The sequence below is a fragment of the Polyodon spathula genome, chromosome 4 (assembly GCF_017654505.1).
Source record: "Polyodon spathula isolate WHYD16114869_AA chromosome 4, ASM1765450v1, whole genome shotgun sequence".
NCBI lineage: Eukaryota > Metazoa > Chordata > Actinopteri > Acipenseriformes > Polyodontidae > Polyodon > Polyodon spathula.
Genome location: NC_054537.1, coordinates 12,148,191 through 12,171,866, shown reverse-complemented (window position 1 = coordinate 12,171,866; position 23,676 = coordinate 12,148,191). Strand labels below are relative to the sequence as shown.

At 36.4% G+C, this 23,676-nt stretch overlaps 1 long non-coding RNA gene and 1 pseudogene across 1 annotated transcript; both read left to right on the top strand.

The window, feature by feature from the left end:
* The window catches only part of LOC121313763, a 51,625-nt pseudogene extending 29,273 nt beyond the window's left edge, over positions 1-22,352 (top strand).
* Positions 266-4,543, top strand: LOC121314186. The gene is made up of 4 exons (XR_005950083.1): positions 266-468; positions 1,591-1,687; positions 4,070-4,160; positions 4,398-4,543. It is a non-coding gene; the product is annotated as an uncharacterized LOC121314186 (long non-coding RNA).
* Positions 22,353-23,676: the final 1,324 nt, after the last annotated feature.

Genomic DNA, 23,676 nt, shown 5'->3' with positions numbered 1-23,676 from the left:
TAACTTTCTTTAATAAATAAATGAAATAAGTATCAACATTTTGTGTTATTTGTTCACTCAGGGTCTCTTTTATGTAATATTAGATTTTGGTTGAAGGTCTGATAACATTCAGTGTCAGAAAAATGCAGAAAATCAGACAGGTGGCAAATACTTTTTCATGGCACTGTGTGTGTGTGTGTGTGTGTGTGTGTGTGTGTGTAGGATTTAACTTGTCTGTCTGATAGTGCAATATAATTGTTTTACTAGCAAACTGTAACATGTTTAACAACATAACACTGTCACTGTGTCAAAACAAAATTACAGTAAATTAGGTAAACTATGTCACCTGGATTTTTACATGCAAAGTAACAACATGTTCATGATTCTTGACAGTTTTTGATGATACAGTGAAGCATTGGAGAGGTCCATCTAGCCTGCCTGATCATAGTCACATATCAAATTCTCTTTCCACATACTCCAAGTACTCTGGTAGGGGGCGTTTGATTTAAAACTTTGATTTAAAAGGCTTTAATAATTTTTTGTGAATGTAGGCTTATGAATTGCATTAGGTTCCAGTGCAGCAAATTATTTCACTGATGAATTGAGAAATCACTGGTAAACGTTGCTTTAAGGTGTTATAGTCATGTATTCCACTAACACATTTCTATTACAAAGAAGAACACAGCTAAAACTATGGCTCATTATTATTATTATTATTATTATTATTATTATTATTATTATTATTATTATTATTATTATTTTTTTTTTTTTTTTTTTTTTTTTTTTGAGACAGTAATTTCAGGAAAAAGCCTGTAGGTCACACCGGTGTATAAATCGCTCCCCCCTTTTTAGGACCCCTTAAAAATACATAGAAAATAGACACATACGGAGGTTTTTACAGTAAATGTTTTTCTTAACTGGCTTTGTCTGTTTTTAGATTTTTGTTTTCTTTACTGTTGTGTTGTATTTTTTATTTTTTTATAAATCCTTTGAACCTAGTTAGTGGGTTTTTTTTTTTTTTCAGTTTCCTGTCAGCAGACATTTTAAAACTAATCTCAAAATCCCAGCAAAAAGGTCTTACAGGGTGTGGCAAGACTACATTAGCAGCAACAATGTTATTGTGTTAAAAACACAAATGCATGTAACATGCAGAAGCATTTAAAGAGTGACCAAATAGAAGTGCTCTACACTTGTTTAAAACTTACAAATTATTCCAGTTATTTCCAGAATGGGAGGGTTTGTTTACTGTAATTGTTCAGTATGCTTAAATGGGTATTTTTTTTTCTTCTGAGTGCTCTCTCCCCATATTGCATAGATTTAACAATGAAGCCTAACTATGAAGCCTGCTTCATTCATTGTACAAAGAATACAGATTTTAGGTGTGTGTGGCATATTAGGGTAGGCAGGTTAATCGTACCAATGCACATTTTCAAAATCTGGAAAAGTGTAGTATGATGATGCATTATGACACCACGATTCTAGAAAATAAAGTTCCATTCTGTGTGCCAAAAGTTGTTGTAAACACAGCCAATGACAATTTAGCTGAAATCTAGCCCTTAGTCTTCAGCAGAAATTCCACACGGACACATGTATTTTTTTTTATTATCATAGCTCCTGTCAGAAGACGGAGCTGAAAGGCAGATATCTGCCTTCTCAGTGTCCAGGGTACATGCTCCAGATACCCCAACTAACAGACTGATGGCACAAGGTAGGCTAAAATACTTAACCAGCTGTGCACAGTGGTAGAAAAGGTTATAGACAAGAACACCAATTAGAAAATACAGTACAAAACAGCGATGTTGCCTATTCTGCTCATAGCTGTTTTGCCATTACAGGGATCCTTTAATTTCTTCATGTCTGAAATTTATTTAGTTTTTAATAGACCATGCTCAATATGTGAATACATAAATCAAAGGCAGTATTGTATCCAGGGTGTTCTGAAAACAGGACTACATTAAAGACTGGAGTAGGCGCTTTAAAAGTTATCAACCAAGGTTGGCATTTGCCTTATAAACCTACTACAGTTTTTAATATATGTTTTTTGCAGTTATCATTTACCATTATTTCCCATTGCCTTGTATTGAAGGTCAGAGTGACACAGACACATCCTCTTTGAGTACAGAGCACTCCAGGATGGCAGGCATGCCTCAAGACCATTGTGTTATAGTTACACCTCCACTTCTATCAGCAATCTGTGGGCTGCTGACTAATCTGTTGTCTGTTTTACCAGAATTCACGTTGCGCGCTATTAATCAATATCACATTCTCTCCTGTTTAACCAGGTAAAAGCATTCTTTTGCCAGTCTGCATTGTACAACATAAATAGCTTGAAATGTTATCTTGGAAAGCTTATTTCTATACTTCTGTAATTAGATGTTGTTTTAAGAGCGAATATCTTCAAATCCTTTTTTTTTTTTTTTGCCTTTTATCTTTTTATGATGCTTGTAATTTCTCAAATATTGTGTAAGGTGCTTTGGTCTGAGTTTAGGATCTGATTTGCAGTTGTAGTTGCCTGCCATAGACATATATACCATGATTTTTCAGAATAAAGCCTGTGTGTTGAGCACACTTTGTGCATTGTGTGCATGCCTGAGCAGTGTCATTGACCATCCATTGAATAAGCATCACCCCTTTTATAATGTGTACTCCTTGTATAACCCACACCCCATGTAAAAAGCAGAGGGATAAGCAAATAATAATACTCAGTAGGATCAATCATACTTTAACCAGTGCTTGTATGTACTGTATTATCAAAGTGTCAATTAAGCATAAACTGTACCCTCTGTATGTAATCTTATATTGCTGAATCTTAATCACAGACATAACAAAAAACCAAAAAGTATTTGACTATTGCATTGACTATTAGTTACTATTTAACAATTCCCAACACTTCATTGGTACAATTTTTCTAGAATTTTAAGTGAGTAGAGATATACACAGGGGTGTCCTTTCTGCACTACCACACACCAGACGCAATGCGATTTGACCACACACACTAGAAGCGACACAGAGGCGATGCAACAGGTTTGAAAACTGCCAGATCTATACAACTGTTAAAAACAGTTATTGACAAAGTTGTGATTAAGACTGGTACATATTCCTTAACTTGATGTAGAAATTATGGCTGTCTTCTCTGACAGTATTTCAACACATATGGCGATAAATCATACATACTGGGCTTATCCAGTTCCCTTTGAAGTGGACTCCCATATATTGTCTTTCAAATCTGTATCTTTATAATTGTAATGGCCTTTGTCTTAAAGTTCTGGGTATTTTTTCAACAACAAGTATTATTGTTTCCTCTGTTATTTTGGATACTGCTTCACCTTGCTGAACCGCAGACATTGAAGCTGTTCTCTGATTTCTCAATGCCCTAGTGGACGCGTGACAAATTATAAAAAATTAGGATTCAATCCTATTTATTTCGCGTTGCTCCAGTGCCGCCCTGGTGCTGCTCCTGCATCGCCTGTGGTGTGAAAGATATTTATTTTTGTCGCATCGCTGCACAGTTATGCTTGCTGCATCACAGCCAGTGTGTAGCAGTCTTTATTCCTAAAACAAAAAAAGGCACGTAAGAGCCTTTAAAATTGATAATCTCCAGGGAGTAGCCTTCTATTTTACAGGAACATGTAGTAAAATTGCTAGCTGTGACATAATGTTGTTTATTATTTACTATTAATGATGATGAGGATGGTGATGATGAAGGCATGCAACAACATAACTCAGAATATGGCAAACCTCATAACATTGTAGAGGACATGCTCTTTACCAAGTAGATAGCAAACTTAATGTTCGCATCTTGATGGTTCATGGTGGGCAATTGAAATGAACAATTTTGAATATAGCCATTCAGGAAAATGACACATACTAGTGAACCCTGATCCACTGAGTGCAAGCTAAGCTTCAAAATAGTGTAAGTACTTATCCGGCTTCATAGTACATCATGTAAACATGACTTATCAGATGCATTCCACAATGACAGACTGTACACATATAAACTCAAAGTACAATAACATGAGCTCACATGAACCACAGTCATTTAAGAATAAAATGATTGCTGTACTAATTTCAGCTTTTTGTAATTTCCCAGTTTGGTTGATGCCAGCTTATTAGAAAGATGTTTCTGGGAGCTCAGGTCTCCATCTTCTACTCAGGGTTACAGAGAAGATATTAAAGCTCAGGTCAGTACAATTAAACTTTTTATCTATTGCCATTAAAATATTCACTTTTATGTAATTTCAGAATTACGTTGATTGATATAAATTAAACTTTTCTTTCTTTGCTTGTAAATGCTGTTTCAGGTTTTCTCTTCACATCTTAATTTTATTATTCATTCATCTCATTTTCGATCTTAATAGTCTTGCATACTATTGCCATTTATTGAAAATGAAAATGTCATAACTTATGTTTTCAAATAGGTGTTGAGTCTTCTCCAGTATTTATCCTGCTTTTCTGGACTGTTCCAATCTTGCTTGATCATAAACCATGACATTATAAAACAGGAGGATGTACTGAAGCCACTGCTGACAAATATTTTTACCATTCTTTCACCACATCTCAAGGATCATTTTAGTAAGAAGATTGTTAGAAATCTTATAATTATTTACACATTCATTACAAACGATAAGCTGTTCAGATATTTCAAAATGCAGCTGGTGCCACATTTATATGATTTTTTTTTTTTTTTTTTTTAGCCTCCGCTATAGATGCTGAAGTAAAATCCACACTATACCTTACTTGGACAGACTTGTTCATGCTTATGGCTACTCTCTTGAGGAAGAACAGTCAGATCACATTCCGATATGTTTCTACAGCTTTAAGAAAGCACTGGACTTCATTTACAGGTAATACTTAAAGGAGCTGCGTTGTATTCTTAGTATGGTGTTAGTACCATTTCTATTCATATGTGAAAATAGAAGAGACGTTAGAGCAGGGGGTCTCAAGAAATTAACTAGGGGGAAATTGTGGAAACTATTTCATGTTCAGTAGAAATGTTATTTAACAGTTGTAGTAAGAGACAGGCCTTGCGATACTTACAGACAACATACAGTAAACATTTACAATCACGGAAGTACAGATTTTCTTTCTTGTTAGTGATTTTGTTTTTTTCAGTTTTTAAAAAGGGGTCCCCCAGACAACAAAGTCTGAGTGTTAAAAGGAATGAATTGGAGCTGACTGTACTGATTTCAAATCATGGGTCAGCCAATCCCTTCCATGTGTCTGTCTCTACCACATTTCAAACCAGGTATAAGCAGGACCCTGAAGGAAACTTGTGTACGTTTTCAGTGATATTATCCCAGATAAATTGGCTAAAAATATGTTTAGTATTATGTTTTGATTTTCTTTCATTTTAGGTACAATTTCCGCATGTGTACAGCTGTCTATTAGCTCTTTTTCTGTTAACGAAAGATTTAAAGCAATTGTTTTTAATTGTCTTCCACAACTAAAGTACTGTTGTAAGATTTAGTGCTGTAAGGCTACATACACACACCTTTCATCACTGAAGTGAGTGCACTCCCTGTTTAAACAAACCACTGAACTCAGGCCATCATTACATGCCGATTGTGAGGTTTTGTGTGACAACATGGAGGCTGTGTTTTTGTTTATGCTTTTGGAAGAAAATACTGTACGTATTCGATTGAGAGCTCATCAAGCACAGCTGTGCTCTTTTCTGCAAAACCAGCAGAGACGCTGTTTTGCTTTTTCTGCACTGCTAAATACAGCGGTGACGATCTGCAGTACCATGATGGTAGATCGAATCATTTGGCCGATCTTCCGACCCGAAGGCTGGTGGGAACGACTTGAGTGGTTTCCAAATGACAGGATAAAAAAGTGTATACGCGTCTTTGTCATTTACTGAAACCTTTATATATATATATATATATATATATATATATATATATATATATATATATATATATATATACAACAAAATATTATACAACTGTACTTTGGTTAATAAATAAAAAAGTATATTATATGTATTTACTATTGTTATGAATTTACTATTCATCAATATTTCAAAGTCAACTTGGCTCATCAGGCACCTATATGTATGTTTTGGTTTTTTTTAGCCATGTTTATCACACGGAAATGTCTGCTAAACAGTAACATCATTAGTTGCGCAGAAATCCACTGAACACCAACTGCGGTTGTGTTAGTGCGGTTGTAATACACACATACCGTGTGTGTGTACAAACTGTATTAAGAACAAAAGGTGAACTCACATCCGCATTTAGCCTGTGTGTGTATGTATCCTAAGCGGAAATGCAGCAGAATTAAGCGCCACATTCAACAACCCTAAACTAAACAGTACATCTTTAAGTCATTATTGAGTTTCTATGTGTGCCTGTGATGCAATCATTAAACCGTTAACCACAATATGCATAAGTACTGAAACAGGTGTACACTGGGTTTCAGGACCCTGTGTTTTTTTTTTTTTTTTGCTTTGATGTCACAGTTCAGTTCTAACTGTCATTTTCCATTTAAACATTCAAAAGAGACACTTAAATTTCAACACAGTGCTTTGTAAACGTCTTCTTCCTTTTTACCATACCTATTTAAAATAGGCTTGCAAAATCATCTCTACGGAGCTTTGAGTGAATGATGGCTTTTTTGAATCCCAGTAGTCATATAAAGATACAGCCTGGTCTGTTATTTTAACGAAACTATCAAGATGTTCAAGCTTGCAGTACATTTCTAGTAATAAAATATATTGCCTAACCATAGCACTCATTGTAAGGACATGTTTTGTGTCATGAGCATTAAGGACCTTGGTAAAAAAACTGTATATAATAATGTGCTTGCAAGTATGGAACATGAAACGGTGTTCTTGATACAATTTAAGTTCAAGTGTTCACTTATTGTTGATTAATGGCAGTTAACTTCTGCGATTAGCCCTGTCATTCTTTGGGGGATACGTTTTTTTAACGCACATTTATTGTACTCCTCTGTCTTGTTCCTCTTAGCATACGGTAATTAATTTCCTGTGGCACCATTTTAATACACTCGAGTGCATGCCAGGATTGAACGAGTGTAGTCATAGTTTGCATATAAAATTAGTCACGGAACCGCATTATGTAACAAAGGCCCTGTCCACACTACATGACCGATCTCGAGAACTGTACTCAAAACCGTTCTAATTAATCCAGCTCAAAGCATCCACGCTGAATGTGGGCTTAATGCGTACACACACTATTTAAATAGTTCAGTTACAGTTCCTAGCAGCGCAATGAACAAGGTCCATATTGCTAAAAAGATAAAACAAGTATATTTTGGAAAAACTAAACGTGAACACACACACAGGTAAGGGCTTGAAGTTTTCAGGTTTTATTTTTAATCAAGTGACATCCCTTTAAACAAATTGAGCTGATTTCTGCTTCATAATTAAACTCAGAAAAAACTGTTAATTACAAAACAATCTTTGTTTTTATCTTCATATCTTGCCTGAGCCTAATTCTGGTCCCCTTAATTTTATTTCAAACAGAGCTGACAAATTATGTGAATTATTTATCCCCGATCCTACTTTTAACTCGCATTACATTTTTGCAGGCACATAAGTTAATGTTGTGCTTTTGTTATTTTCCCCACTAGTTTAACAGATGTCCCATCAGATTTCTTTTTTTAAGCATACAAATGAATACCTAGTGCAGAGTGTATGTACACTGATAGCAAGTCCTTCGGGTGCCTGCTTGAGTATTCCGCCAACATATCACAAAGCATTTTGGGATATTGGAGGATACACAAAAAATGTAGTTTGGTATTACAGCGTCCTCACTTCTGATAAACCGCACTACCTGATACGATCTAATTTAGAACCAGACTTGAGACTACCCCCTGAGATGGCCTCGAGTCCAGTTCTCGAGTACCTTATTAAACGCTGCGTAGTGTAGACATAAACTGTATCTAGCGCTTTTTAGCCAGTTTAAAGGCATAGTGTGGACGGGGCCAATGAAAATGGGACGTTTATTTTTTAAAAACTTTCTGACGGTTCATTGGATAGAAAGAGGGTTACTTGTATCTACTGTCAAAGTGAGTTCCAGTATCACAGAAGTGTATCTAATCTGCTGTACCACCTGCAAGCTAAACAAGCTTTCACGACTCAAATTACACTTTCTAATAGTTCTTCTGCTACAGACAACAACACAACAATAAATTCAACCCGTCAGTTTCGCCAGAGTACTCCTTTAGAAATTCAGGATCACTGCAAACCCACAAATCAAGCTCAGTACGATACTGTAGCCAGTGCTGTTGGATAGCTACCCACTGCAGACCTGTGAACATTGCAGCTTTGCTTTATTTCAATATAAGAGAATTTTAAAAATGTATTATTATTTAAACGGCAATGAAAAACATCAGTTTATGAGTAAAGGAAACCGTAAAGGAAACTGATAATTTGAAACTGATGTCTCACCTTTAATGACACATACTGTACTGCAGTGGTGCAGTTACTTGGTGCAGTCTTTATTTCTGATTTTTTTTATTATTTAATTAACTACCAGGATTACACAGTTGTAACCCATGGTTACATATTATTTGACTATTCTTTGTTCCTTTTCTTATAGAGCTTTGAAGGAAAATCATTTGATGATGTTTTGAAGAAAGTCGCAGCAAGTACCCTTATGTCATTGCTTGCTGTCAGTTCAAGTGCACAGATGTATGCTTTACACTGTACATTTTTATGAAACTTCAAAAAAATAATACACTTTCATCTCTACAAAGACTTGAACAAGGTCCTTCCACATTTCACGTTTCCTGGCAGGTGGGGGTGGGGGGAGGCTGTTAAAATTGCTCTATCTGATTTCAGAATTATCTGTGGACCACCTGTGGTCCATGAGTAATCTCCAGGTGGTCCGCAAATTACTCCAAAATTCAGTTGCGCAGTTCTAAGCACCACAACAAACAGCTTGTGATGCTGTAAACATGATCATACTGAAGTGTCATTCTGGGCCTGTGATCGGGTGTCACAAAGACGGCTGCAGTGGGTCACATCAGACCAGGAACCAGGAAATAAACAACAGAGGTGGAGTTTGGTGAAGCTGAGCGAATGGTCTCGCTCAGCATTTAATAGAGCACAGACAGACAGAAAATAAAAGGTTGCAAGACAAACAAAACACAGGACACGGCACTGGTAGCCAAAACAAAGAGATGAAACAAAACGTACTAACACTAAACAAACACGGTGAGCTGATATTTTAACTACTGTTATTATTATTATTATTATTATTATTACCTCCGTCTCCAATCCCGTTCTCCACTCACCGACCACACAACCCAGAGTGAGTGAAAACATGCTGCTTTTATGCAGCTGTACCAAGACTCGATTGCTAATCAATCATTCAATTGGAGTCGCGGTACAACTGCACATGAATTAATAAAGCGCAGTTCCTCGTGCTCACATATTATTACTTTTTACTTGCACATGAAGTGCTATGCAATCCTCGTGCCTAAATACAAATATACATTTTAAACACTTGTGTTACACAAACCTGTTTATATCCCATGTGCCAATGACTATACACCAACATTAACACACAACATACAACACAAAATACATACAGGGGTAGGTACTTTGCCACATATACCCCCCTTGTGCAAAGCACACATGGCCTCAATGGCCACCTCCCCCCTTAAAATCCCCAAAGTCTCACTCAAAGTCCTGGACCAAGCGCAGGGACTTTAAGGGGTTGATGGGCGGCAATGTTGCCAGTAGCCAGGCTGTGGAAATGCTGCCAATGGTGCGGCTGTCAGCAGACGTGCTGACTGCTCCCAGACTGACTCGTTCAGCTGGGGCAAGTCCAGCAGCGGAAAAGCTGCTGGGGTTGGTGGTCTCCAAACCTCCCCCAAGATCTCCGGTAGCGAAACTGCTGCAGGGGAAGGTGGTCTCCTGACCTCTCCTCCCTTTATAGCCGGCATCTCTCTCTGGGGGGACTCCAGCCCCCAGAACTCCTGCAGCGAAATTGCTGCGGGGAAAGGTGGTCTCCTTACCTCTACCCCCTTTTTCATAGCCGGCAGCTCCCTCTGGTGGGAGTCCAGCCACACTGACCCCTGCGGCCAAACAGAGCTGACTGCGACCCCAGGCGATGCGGAATGGCAGGCATCCTCGGGCAAAGCCGGGAGTCAGGACAAACTGGGGTGCGGGTGTTGGCCCTCTTCTCGGCCACTGCGGCCGGGCGGTTCTTCCCCATGTTTCCCTCAGCAGCCTATGCAAGGGCTGCCGAGGACCGCCAGCATCTATTCCTGGTCCTTCTGTTGAAGGGAGAGGCAGCTTCTGCTCCTCTCCTCCTGATGGTGATGGAGGCAGAGGCAGCTCCAGCTCCTCTCCTCGTGATGGTGGGGGAAGTGATACCAGCCGGCATTCATCCTCTGCTCTTGGGGGAAGTGATAAGAGCAGGCAATTATCCTCTGCTGGTGGGGGAAGTGATACCAGCAGGTTTTCATCCTCTGCTCGTGGATGGGGACCCAGCAGGCATTCACCCTCTGCTGGTGGAGGTGGCGGAGGCAGAGGCAGCTCCTGCTGCTCTACTTCTAGCGGTGGAGGTGTCAGAGGCAGAGGCAGCTCCTGCTGCTTTGCTCCTGGCGATGGAGGAGGCAGAGGCAGCTCCTGAAAAAAATGATCACCAATTCCAAGATGCTACTATGAAAAATAGATTTCTAGTGATTTTTTTATAGGAAGAGAGTAAACTACAACCGAAAAAAACCGGAAAAATGTTTGGTCCTTAAAGGGTTAATCATGTATCTAATTATAAGACATGTATGTAGTCTGCATGTTTCCCCTTTATCTTTTTTCTTTTATTACGGATGTGCAGTAGTTGTCAGTGACTGCAATAAGTTAAGTTAGAAATGGATAGATTAATTTGCTTCATGAGGTAACGGTTACGGGGACCAGCACTGGTATTTATATTTACTGGATCCGAGGACGACCCAAGACACAGTGTATTATGACAATATTTCTTGATGAACTAGAAGCGAAGATTCAAGCCTAGGAATCTCATTGTTATATATGTTATATAAATATTTTACTTTCTGCATATACTTATACATGTACACATACAAATTAGTTTCAAAATGCTTTTGTGAAAAAATGTGTGACAAGTGGTCTGTGGGAAAAATCCAAACACCAAGGTGGTAACTACATTGAAAAAGGTTGGGAACCACTGGTCTAGGGGTATTGGTGTATTTTTTGCTCTTACTTTATCCCTTCCATTTATGACTTGCCTTACAAACAAACAAAACAAATGTATTCATCTATAAGAGACACAGTTTTATGTTACACATTTTATTTTAAATTACACTGTTTTGTTACTGTATTTTTTTTTTTTAATACATTTGCAAATTGCATGCGACTGCAATTGTATTTTCTCATAAAATTTTGAAAACATAATGCGTTTTAATAGATTGCTTAATGTGTTTCGTAATGTATTTTAGCTGGCCTTGTTGACAGCTGTGTAGAACAGATGAAACACAGCCATGCACAACTTAACCTGAATTCTCTGAAGCCTGGAAAAAGGAAAAAGGCAAGTGCTGCAGGTTTTTTTTTTTTTTTTTCCTAATTTCCTTGGCAGGGCAAAATGGAAAATGTGTATAGCATTTACATAACGTTAAGGTAAAGTTCAATATGAAATGCAAAACCTTTTATTTTTCTAAAGCTATATAGCAGGGGTGGCCAAACTTCCTGACCCTATGAGTCGCATACCAAGATTTTCATATGGCCGAGGCACATGCTGTAAAACATGAAATGTCTGTGAGCAAGACATTTTAAATTCTAGAATTGTTTTAATTATTTTAGTTCTCTTGAACATTATAACTGAGTCTTTCTCTTACTCTATGCAGTACAGTAGTTGTCTCTTGATGGCAGCAAAATACACAACAAGAAGGGAGAGCATTGAAGAGCCTCCTAGTTTCTGTGTCATTTATACTGTACTGTAACACTGGTGTTTTTCCATTATTTCTGTTTATACTGTATGTATTATGCGGTTTAAAATATATTCATTTTTTATGAAGCAAAATACGATAACTGCCTTGATTTCACAAAAAACACCACGTAAAAAGACACATTTTTGTTTTGTTGTAGATGAGACACAGAGGTTACCACTGTTTTCAATGAAAGAAAACTTCCTCCCATTCTAGCTTAAAGCCTCATACTTTCCTTTATTACTTGTGAATGGTTTGCTCAATGATATTGTCTTTCACGAAACAAACAAGCACTTAATTAAAAATGATGAAATTGATTTTCAACTGCACATCTGGCTTTCACGCGAAGTGACCGAAATACGCATGCGCCAGCGCACGATGTCAAAGGTCATCCAGTGATCAAAGAAATTGAAGAGAGAGAAAGGCAGAGAAGAAAGAATAATAAACATGGTCTTTATTATTACTACTTCTTTTAATTTGTGTTTATTGTTCTTTCTTCAGTTCATTCAAGCCGCAAGGTGTGCATCACCCAGCATTTCACCAGGAGCCACACTTAGTTTGGCCACCTCTGCTATATAATATAGAACTCAAAATCAGTTTAATTTTAATCAAGTTGATTCAGGTTTCACAAGGGTAGCAGTAGAATATATCCTACCAGTAAATAACCACTCTTTTTGCATTCAACGATAAAGGACTGTGGCTGGGTACCCCAGCCCTGTGCATATTTTGTGTTATCTGTTATATGTATTATTGTAGTGGTGCAAGAAGTGTGGGTTTTGTGTCACAGGTGATGTCAAATGTATATTTGTATTTAGGCACAGGGATTGCACAGTCTCTTCACATGCAGATTAAAGTGGGTGTCTGTATGGGGGCACAGGGAGTGCACAATTAGTTCACTTGCAGACTGTGCTGAGATTCATTTGAGTGATTCATTAGCATTCGAGTCTCTGTACAGCTGCATAAAAGAGTGAGTGCACACAGGCTTGGGTGTTCGGTGAGGACAAGAACAAGCCGGGAGGTACAGAAAAGAATCACTGGCTTGACGTCACCACCAGTCAACCTGTTCAAAAGGAAATACGGAGGAAATGAGCATAAATGCAAATGTCTGCAGTACTCACTATTCACATAGGGAAGAATCCCTACAATAACAAGACATCATGTAGCAATATGTAAACAGTTTGGCCTAGTCACACATGCAGCTAATCTAATAACTGTATCAACATGCTTTAAAAGAAAAAAGGATGTATTGTGTTTAAACCTTCCAAATATATTGTATTTTATTTAAGCAGGAGGAGAGTGTTATAAGAGAATTAAAGATGACAATGCAGATCTTGAGAAACTGCCTTTACCATAATGATGAATGCAAAGTGAGTATAAAAAAAATAAAACAGGGTTTATTGGTTAGCCCTTTGTATTTGCAAGTAGGTAGCACTAAAAGTGTTTGTAAAAAATGTTTTTTTTTTTTATTTCGTACACATAGATTGCTGCCACAGACACACGTCTGGTGAATGTAGTTCATGCACTGTGGCCGTGGTTTCTAACCGATGATGTATTGATTCAAGCAGCTTTACAGTTGCTCTGTGTTTATACTGCTAATTGTCCCACAGTGTATAATGAAATTCACATTTTAGCAAAATGTTTGTTTTTAAAATGTTATATTTAAAAAAAGGTCTAAAAAAATCACAAGAGATATCTTGCAAGAGTATAAAGCGAACACACAAATGTAAAAAGAGGCAGTCTAAGCTTCTTTAAAAAAAAAAAAAAAAAAAAAAAAAGACAACCCAAACACACCAGTGTCTTTTGAGGCACTTCATTCAGAGTAAAGCATCTGGGTTTTTTTTTTGTTTTTAAATCATCACAATTTGGTGCTATGAAGAAATCTGAAATCTGTTTTTAAATTTTAAGTTCATAATTTTAGGCCTAGGTGAGGTCATGGGATTTTAAGTTCACATCTATTTGATGTCATAGGATGTGGGTGTTTATCTGCAGACATTGAAAAGATCAGAAACCACAGAACTAAGCTTTGTTAAAATTGACATTTTAGAGAAATGCAAGACCATCCAAGTGGTTTACTACCCCTCTAACTTACATTCTCTAAATTACCATACACAGCACGCTTCTGGTCATATTGTGCACACTAAATGATGTAAAATATGAACAAAAGCATGTTTAAATATGTTCCTAATTATTAAATTGAACCACTTAAACACCTGATGCTGAAATGGTATTCAATCAAATTGTTAACGTCCTTCTCGCACTTCAGTTTATTAAAACATGTGCTATGTTGTTTTTTTTTTTTTTTTTTTTTTTTTTTTTTTTTTTTAAATACAGACACATTCAGAACTTTTTAAAGGGAGAGGCAGCATTTTTGTGTTAAAGGCGCCAATGGTGCCTAACCCCCAGAAAAGCAGTTGCAAAAAACACTTTTGTTGCATTTTGCGACACTTTTTTTTTTTCTTCGTGTTCAAATGTAACCTGGGTAAAGGCATTGCATTTCACTATTTTTGGTAATTTCTTAACATACCGTTACATTTTACTATTACAAGTCCCAGGTGCCATTGAAAACAAAAAATACAAAACTGAATGGAGTTTATTTTACTGATCTACAATAGAAAATCAAAATATCATCACCATTTAACTAACTTAATCTGGATGGTGTTTTTCCACTAGGGATGCTAGCAGATGTTAAAAATTTTCAAAAATGTTTTACTGCTTAACATTTGTACTTATCTACAAACATATGTCATATGGTTTATCTGAGAAACAAAATGAATTGTATGTACATTTACAAACACAATACAACATTTCCAGTAGTGTGGTGACAGCACAACTACAAAGCACTTTATGACCGGATGTGCGTCTGTGTTCACACCATTAGGTCTTTACTAGATTGTGGTTTCTTTGAAGTCTGCATATACACATTAGGGGAAATTTATATCACAGGTTCAACACATACACTTAACACCCAAGAAATGTAATCGGTGTTATGTTTAAGTACTTTAATTAAGGACCTACAATGATGAATGATGGTAAAATGAAAAGCAGACCAATCTAAATCACTCTACTGATGCGTTTTAGTTTTGAGTGCATCATAATAGGTAAGAATTGTTTAAAATGTACATATAGGCATGAACCTATCAGATGGTTTGAAACTGAAATTTACTTTAACGTTCAATAACCTGTGGGAGTGTGACAGGGTAGCATCACGTCCTAGGCTGGTTACCAGCAGGAATTAGACCCAGAGACAGAAAGCTGCAGTTTATGCGCTGGGTGTGCTCATTTATTTAAAGAAACAAAAACTCTGGAATAAACAAACAGGGCACAAGGGCCAAAATAAAAGGTTTAACCAAAAGATTAAACAGTTGTAAGCTGGGCAGTTGTATTCCCTACAAAGTAATCCAAACTCACAGTGTAAACGCTTCTCTCCAAACTCCGCCAAAAAACAAAGGCTTTCTGGCTCCTTTTATAGAGGTGGCCATTCCTCAATTATCACTAGTTACCTAATTGGGGAATGGCCGCATTTGTGCTTGCTGGCAGGAGCAGATTTAACCCCACCCCTGCCAACTTTACATTCCCACACACACGATTTACAGCAGCAGGGCTTCTGCCCTGAAACAGTGAGACATAATGTAAACTTGATCTTACAGTAAATAGTGCCTAGAATACCTGCAAGTGTGAAATAATAGAAAGTAAAGATTGGGTCTGTGCGATGTTTTTCAAAACAGACCTTGCATAGCAGCGTGTCATTACAATTGAGCACAAAACATAGCTATTTTGTGTCTGTAGAAAGTAAAATAACGTTTTATTAAATGTGTGATAATCCTTCTGTAAAATTAAAATAGTTTGCATGTTGGTTTGGTGAGCAGTAAACATAAACATACATTTATTGAAAATACAATGCTCGTACCAGGTGAAATAAAATCATTTTCTCGGAATGAAGCTTTGAAGAATCTTTTAAATCTGGAATATATACCCGACATGATGTTTTTTCCTACCTACTGAAGACAAAACAGGACCCTAAGCAGACGTCTATTACATTTGTATTTTCCTGAATTCGTTAATTGAGTTCTCTTTTAGTCTGTGGCTTACTGTGCTGGGGCAGTGGAGTACAGAGTGCTTCTCAAATAATGCTGTGCACTCTCTGGTGCACAGCATTATGAAGTTGGCTTCACAGAAGGCTCCTGAGAACAGCAGTATCCAGCAATTGTCATTTGCTCTGCTTTCCAATCTTGCCATATCTCATGACTGCAAAGGGGTGATGCAGAAGGTGAGGTCATTGAGTGTAAAGACAAAAGTGGTTTGTTTAAACGAAATAGGAAGAACATTCACTTTGCTTAAAAAAAAAAAAAAAAAAAAAAAAAAAAGTAAATGCCCACATGATGACACTGAGTTGTGCTAACTTCAAGCAGAAACATTTTTTAGTCTGTTCCAAGCCCTGCTTTTTTAAATGTACATTTCCATACTCAGTGGCTGTGTGTTGGGGGATTGCTGATTGTTTGTGGACTCATAGTAAATGATTGGAATTATTTTTAGTTGGCAGAGAATTTATTGTTTTGATCAGTGTACAAAAAAGCACACTGGAAACTTACATTACTAAAAGATTGATCTGCTGTTATTTTGTTTCCCGTAAAACTCTGAAACCCCAGAACAAAGACACGTAAAGGGGGCTTTTATCTACCTACATGTAAGACCTTAAAAGCAACTTACACAAGTGGAAATATAAGCACGTCTGTTTTAAATCTACAGTAATAGAAGACCGTACTACAGCAACCTAGCCTAATGAGTCAGATCCACTCAGTGCAAAAGAATATGCTGCTTTGATAAAGAGCCAGTGGACATATTGCACTTGCCATCGCTCTGTATTATTGGTGCTGTGTTGCAGAAGTATACGTTTTATAGAGAGAATATTGGAAAGCACATCTTTTTAAATAACAAGATAAACAATAATAGAACTGCTTTCTTTTTTTTATAATGTCTGTGATATTTTTTCTACGCACAGGGATATTTAATTGAAGAACGTAATGAGTTTGGCTATCAGTGCTTATTTGCATAATAAAATCATTGTATTGAGGTATTTTATAAGGAGCATCTGTGGGTGTGTTTGCCTTGGGTATTTAAAAATGTTGTATTCTGCTTATGCCTGTTCATATATAAAAATGTATATAGCCATAGAAACTGATCGTCTAAATGTGTACTTTTTTTAATCTCCTTCATTTAAATAGCAACTTCCTGCAAAACTTTGTAACCTTGTCATTGTCGAAGCCTGGGTCTAAAACCATCAACCCCCTGGTCAACCTGTGGTTGAAGCTTTTACTGAACATATCCTTTGGTGAAGATGGTCAGCAGATGATATTGAAAATCCATCATGTTTTGGATCTTCTCACTGAGATGTTGCAGTACAAATCCCAGAGCAGCAAGCCTGCCACTCTTCTCATTCTACATAATATCTGTTTCAGTGCTGCCAACAAACCAAAACTTCTGGCTCATGGTAAAAATATTCTCTCTTTTTTTGTTTTTGTTTTGCTTGTGACAAAAAAAAATACATAAAAAACATATTGAAAATAACAAAAAACGTATTGGACACACAATGCACATATTTAGCATCCTCATATGAGGCTATCATGCATTTGTATCTACCATATGCACCATATAAAGACTACAAGTTCCCATGCATAAAAGTGTTAAGATACTGTACTTACAAAGGTAATTATTTCAATGAGCTCTCAATCTCAGTCATGGAATGCAACTTTCAGCTGCAAAAAGTGAGTTATCTTATGGTATTTAAAGAGGAGCAGAGCTAATATTTTGTATTTCTGGCACTGTGACAACTAAGAATGAAACATTTGTTGCTTTAAGGTTAGTTTATTGGCATTTATGCAACTGCATGTTTTGAGGGAGCACTAATTGGCTAGCAATATTCTAGATGGGGTGGATTAATCTTTTGTTGACCATTGGTTGCCACCTCATCACACAAACTTAATACATCACTCCACACTACAGTCCTATAAAGATACATTTTTAAAACAAATGTAAATGATGGTTTCACTTTACCTCTACTGATGTCCTATGCAGTTGTACATTTAACATTTTGCACTGTATACCTTAATTTCCTGGTTTTCCAAAATGTTTATAAATATAATAATTTGAAAGTAGCATTCACCTTTAGTCAGACTGAATTAAAACACAGTGATGCTGGGGAAATTGACAGAACAGGACTTGCAAGGATGTGTTGTGCGACTATGAGTCAGAGCCGTTCTGATGGTGGTGTTATACTTATTAGCATTTCTATATGTCATGGATATATAACCCTAACTGTAATGAATAGAAGTCACTAAATTGGTCAATCTGCAACTACTAAAGTGGGACAGTAATTAGTATGTAGATCTATGAGGCTATAGTTTTGCAAAATTTAGAAATAGTTCTGCTTCCAGTTGTATTTAGTAATCTCAATCTCACTTGCTCTGATATTATTTTAAGTGGTCCTGTATGATGTGGATGTTGCACAAGACAGATTGAAAGTAAAAGGTCAAATTGTTGTTCTCGGTAGAAGCCACGTTTCTCCACCACAGCACTAGCAGTAAAATGATAATGTCATTCTTTTTACAAGAACTACTTTCTCAATGGCATTGATGTGCACGCATGCATTAAAACAATTCAATGAAACAGTAAAATAACATAACTTAAATTTTTGACTTAAAACATAACAATTAAAAAAAAGAGGGGAAAGATCTGTAAATCAAAAAAAAATCTTTTTATGTACATCAGTTAATCTGATAACCTTAAAAACATTTTTGAATGATATTTCAGAAGTATTTCAAATTAACTTAATAGAAAACTTAGACAAAGGTATTTATTGAAACTTTCTTTATAGTTTCTTCATAGCACAAAAAGCATTTGCAATTCAAGCTTATATAAATATTTGTTTTGTTTCATTGGGAAGACTTTGGGGTACCCCTCAGCCAGTGCGATCATAAACAGGCTTTATCAATTGAGGTTGCAGAGATGTAGCTGCTAAGATTTCAATGATGAAGTAAATATTAAACTGCATTTAGATCTAGGAATGTCGGGTGTGAAATTTAAAAATCACAGTGAGACTGAGCAACTAGAACAAGAAATAAATGAATTTATACACATTTTGCAGCCTGGGTGTGCACATCCATCACTTCATATAAGAGATACTGCCTCCTCAACCACTGCTGCTCAGTTGAGTTTCAGAGAAAATTTGTATTTCTTATAACAGAGTTGCACTGTTTGCTTTGAGGTTATTTAAGAAACATTATTAAAACATAAATATCAAAAAGCTTTAATTAACCCCTCCAGCCGCAAAAAACACTTTAAAAACGTTGCAAACGTTGCCTTATTTTTTCTATTTCTATACAGTGCTGTCAATTTTGTTTGTTTTGCATTGTTACTAATGAGAGCAAACCATTTCAGTTTGTTTACTTGTGGTTTAAAATTAAATTTAAAAAAAAAACAGTGGTGAATGGTTCCTTTGTAAGACCTTATAATTGTTCCCCTAGATAAAACTGTGGAAGTGCTGTCTGCATGTTTAGAAAGTAACTTTCCAGACGTACAGGCAATAGGAGCTTCTGCTCTTTGGGCTTTACTACATAATTTTCAAAAGGTGAGTTTTGTATATAATTTAATGATAGTTGTGATGTTAGTAATATTTATCCCTGCCACAAATTCAATGTCAGTAGCATGGAAAACTGCACCAAAACGAGTGATATCCACTGTGCTGACTGACCTTCATGTACCCCCTGAGTCATACTCTTTATAGATTGTGCTGAAGTTTGTCCAGAATGTTTTCATCATAACTGAATAAGCGGCAAGTAGAAAACATTGCTGGTAACCCTTTGTCAGTGATGCAATTTGAAATAGACATTGTTATTAAGATAACACAAATCTGGGTGACCTTTCTATTGGTATGCATATGTGGCTATAGGTCATGGTGATCGACCTTGTCATGTGGCTTTTCGCTCATATTTTCTATTCATAGCTGTGGTGGTGGGTGAATGACAACGACATTCTTATTTTTGTCACATCTGTATTTTATAGCAAGGGTTTTACACCTCAGTTATTGCTGGGTTGTCAACTTTGACAGAAATAAAATCTGCATTTGAAACACTGAAGCTTCTCCTGAAGGTCAAGTAAGCTCAAATTCAAGGATGTATTGCAAAGGACGATTTTGAACGCTTAATGTACCACAATCCATGAGTAAAGTGTGGGGAAAATATTTAAAGCAGAACCAAATTTAAGAAATACATTGGTGTGCCAAATTGTATGCCCAGAATAACGGTGAAAGCAGAATTAAACACTTGGTTTGAAGTGTTTCCTGAAAAAAATATGGAAGTCAAAAGCTTATTCAGAACTCCTGAGAAACCAGATTGAAGATTACAAAATGGACATACAAATGCACAATTACATTTTCTACTAAAGATCGAGGTAGATGTCTTACAGGAATGTAAAAACCATGTATAATTCTGCAGTTTAGAGTTTGTGTTTAGGGGAGAGAGTTTGTTTTCTGAATCCAAGAAGGTAAAATTGACTTAAATTTTTTTAAACAAAAATATTAACTTTTCAGCACTGCTTTGGTGCAAATGGGATGCACTGTATTAAAAACAATATGGCAAGTCATAATAACAAATTGATATACAGTATTTCGTCACATAACCGATTGCAGTAGGACCAGAGTAATGGCAGATATGTAAAGTTGAATACATGAGTTTTAATTACACAGCTGTAACAGTTTGTTATATTCACACAATTATCGTTTTGAGATTCAGCTTTTATTAGGCAGCCCCCCCTAAATCCCTTGTTTAGAAAGAAACAAGGTATCAGTGCTTGTGACAGGGTAGCCATCTGCCGTGTGAGTGTGTGCATTCGCTGCTGAGTGACAGGTAGGAGATCGAGGTTGAAGTTGATACAACACGCAGGCAAACAGGATTTATTTACATAGCAACACACTGAACAGATTACGTGACACTACCAGCAATGGTAGCACAGGAAGCACATACAACACATTGTACGTAAACTTTGGTGGGATGTACAGTGTCTGAACTAATCTCTGTTCAGTAATAAACTAACATTGCTGAAGAGCTTGATCATGGTGGATATGTGATGGGCAGATACACGACGGATTACTGTATTGGATATTTCATGATCTCAGCATTTAAAAGATGCAATTACAGTAATCTGATTCGGACCCATTACAATCTATTGTCTTTTTAATATTGTAATGTTAATGTTTATTGTCAATAAAATTATGATATTAAAACATGCAGTTCAGTTATTTATTTTTATTAACAGGCAAAAGTTACTTTGAAGAGCCCAACCATCCAAAGGAGAGTTGACGAGGCATTGACCTTGGCGAAAAAAAGTATCGCTTTATGTGTGCGATTGATCACAGGGAAGATACCGTTCTCAGATGCTTTTTTGGATGGGTGTTTTGAGAGATGTTTATTTCTATAAAAGTTTGTGATTCTAAATAACGACTTGTTGGATTGATTAAAAAATATAAAGGCATTTCTTTTTTTGTTCTATCAAGACCTATACATAAAGTTTTAGTTGTACATCATTTCAAGATCATTTTTAATTATTTTGTTTTTATTAATTAAAGATTGCTAATCATGAAACTTTTGTAGACTATTAAAGGTGCCACCACCATAACCAAAATACATACATACATTTTGACAAGCATGAATATGATGCAAAAGTGTATGATATAGTTTTCTTTTTGTTTTGATTTCCTTATAGATTCAACAACAACCAATGAGGCGCCTATGATTTCCTATAAGCTAAAGTGCCTTGAAAACCTGACCCAGATTCTAAATAGTTAAAGACTTTGTCAAGAGTAAATTAGTAGATACTTGTTTGTAAATGCCTTGTACGTTATTAAATTCCTTTTGTAATAAGACATTTTTCATCAATATGTTCCTCTCGTACTTGTGAGCCTGGGAAATATTTTGCAATAGACTGGGTTAGTTGGTTGTGTGCAAAAATTAAACCACAATGTAAAAAATATAAATCCCCCAAAATAATGCATTTTAAGCATCATTGTGAATTTGTTTGTTTATTAAATATGTCTATCAATAATTAAGGCTGCGATTTTGTCACAGAGTAAATGGAAATCATGAGTGTGAATAAAGTCTGTGAAATCATGAAAATGGATGTAAAAACATATTTGATTATGCACTTCCTTTATTCTCTGCAGCATGTCATGTACTGAAAATACAAATCTGCGTGTATCTGTAAATTGTTTGGTTGTGTATGCATGCAGTATTTACGTGTAGCAGTGTAGGTCCGCGAATTAGATAGCTGAGAGAGCAAGCATGTAAATAGTTGACAGCTAAAATACCAAAAAAAAAATAGGAATGAGCTGTTTTCTGTAAAGACAAAAGAACAAATGCGTCAGAGAACAGAAGTTTATCGACTTAGAGGCTTTCCTTACAGCATGCTGTTTCAGAATCGTGGAAAACTCCACTAGCTTCACTATTTGCTGAATGAAGGATGCATCGCGTCTCAGCCCTTTAGATTGCACAAAGTGGTCGCAGCTGTTCATACTTTTAAATACAGACTGCATTTATGAAATTGGATACATTGACATTGTGCTAAGTTTGTACCTCTTATACAAGAGGTTTTAAAAAAATAAAATAAAAAATCCTCTCAACAACAGAGAACCTGAAAGGGAGAATTTCAGACATTGATATTTTAGGTATTTTAGAATGACAGGTGGAAGGTTTGATGATCTGTTAAGGCTGTACGGCTTTCCAATAAAGAGACACGTTGCAAGATTACGTAATTCTAACGTGTCACACTTGACTCAAACCAGAAATTATGTCAGAGTCTGAAGTATGTAGTGTAAGTTTTGTACTCTATTTAAACTTATCAGTAGTCAAAAGCAGTAGTCTTTATATTATTGGTTTTGATGTACTATTTAAAAGCTCTTGTGTATGCTGATGTAGCTAAAATAACATTATTTGGTGACCTTTCTGTGAATTCTTGTATTTTTTGACGCACCTCCTCTGTGAAATTTACTAAAAATGACCGTGCCAAAATTTTAGCCTTATTAATGATGTGTACCTATTTGTGACAACGTCTAAATTGCTAGAAAAATAGACAACCTACTGCTCGAATGTTATGTTATTTAACATTTTTACTACAGAAAAGTGGTTGTGAATGTGCAACAGCTTAACCAGAACTTGGAGAAGTAACCCCCCCCCCCCCCCCCCGTTATCAAATTTTTAGATCACAATAGAGCCATTGTTCATACACGGCCTGTAAAAGCTTGAACAGCCTTGATGTTTACAATGCCTTGAGTAGTTTTAATTTGGTTAGTTTCTCTTACTGGTCTGGAAAAAGCCTTAGGAATCTAAATCTTGGAAGCATTGTCGTCGCACAGCATATTTCTCTGTAAAATATTCTTGAATAGAAGCACTGAAGTCATAGATGTTTTCGGTAAGAGTGAAGCAACAAAGCATCCATCTCTGAGACGTTCTGACACACTGTTCTGAAAGGCACTGTCATGCACAGCGAGTAGCTTCAGTTGTTTTCTGTTTGCTCTTTTGTTCTTATGTTGTATATATGAGATTGAAGGACAGTGCCATCAGAACCTCTCCCTGATCAAACTGCATGTGCCTTAACCCCTTTCTGTTAGATTATTGTACCTGGGTTATATGACAGTGATAGCTAAGCATTTTTACTCCGCATGCTTCAACTACATTAACCTATAGCCTACATAAGCCTATTTCCTACTATCATCAACCAACGACATGTCTTCAATAG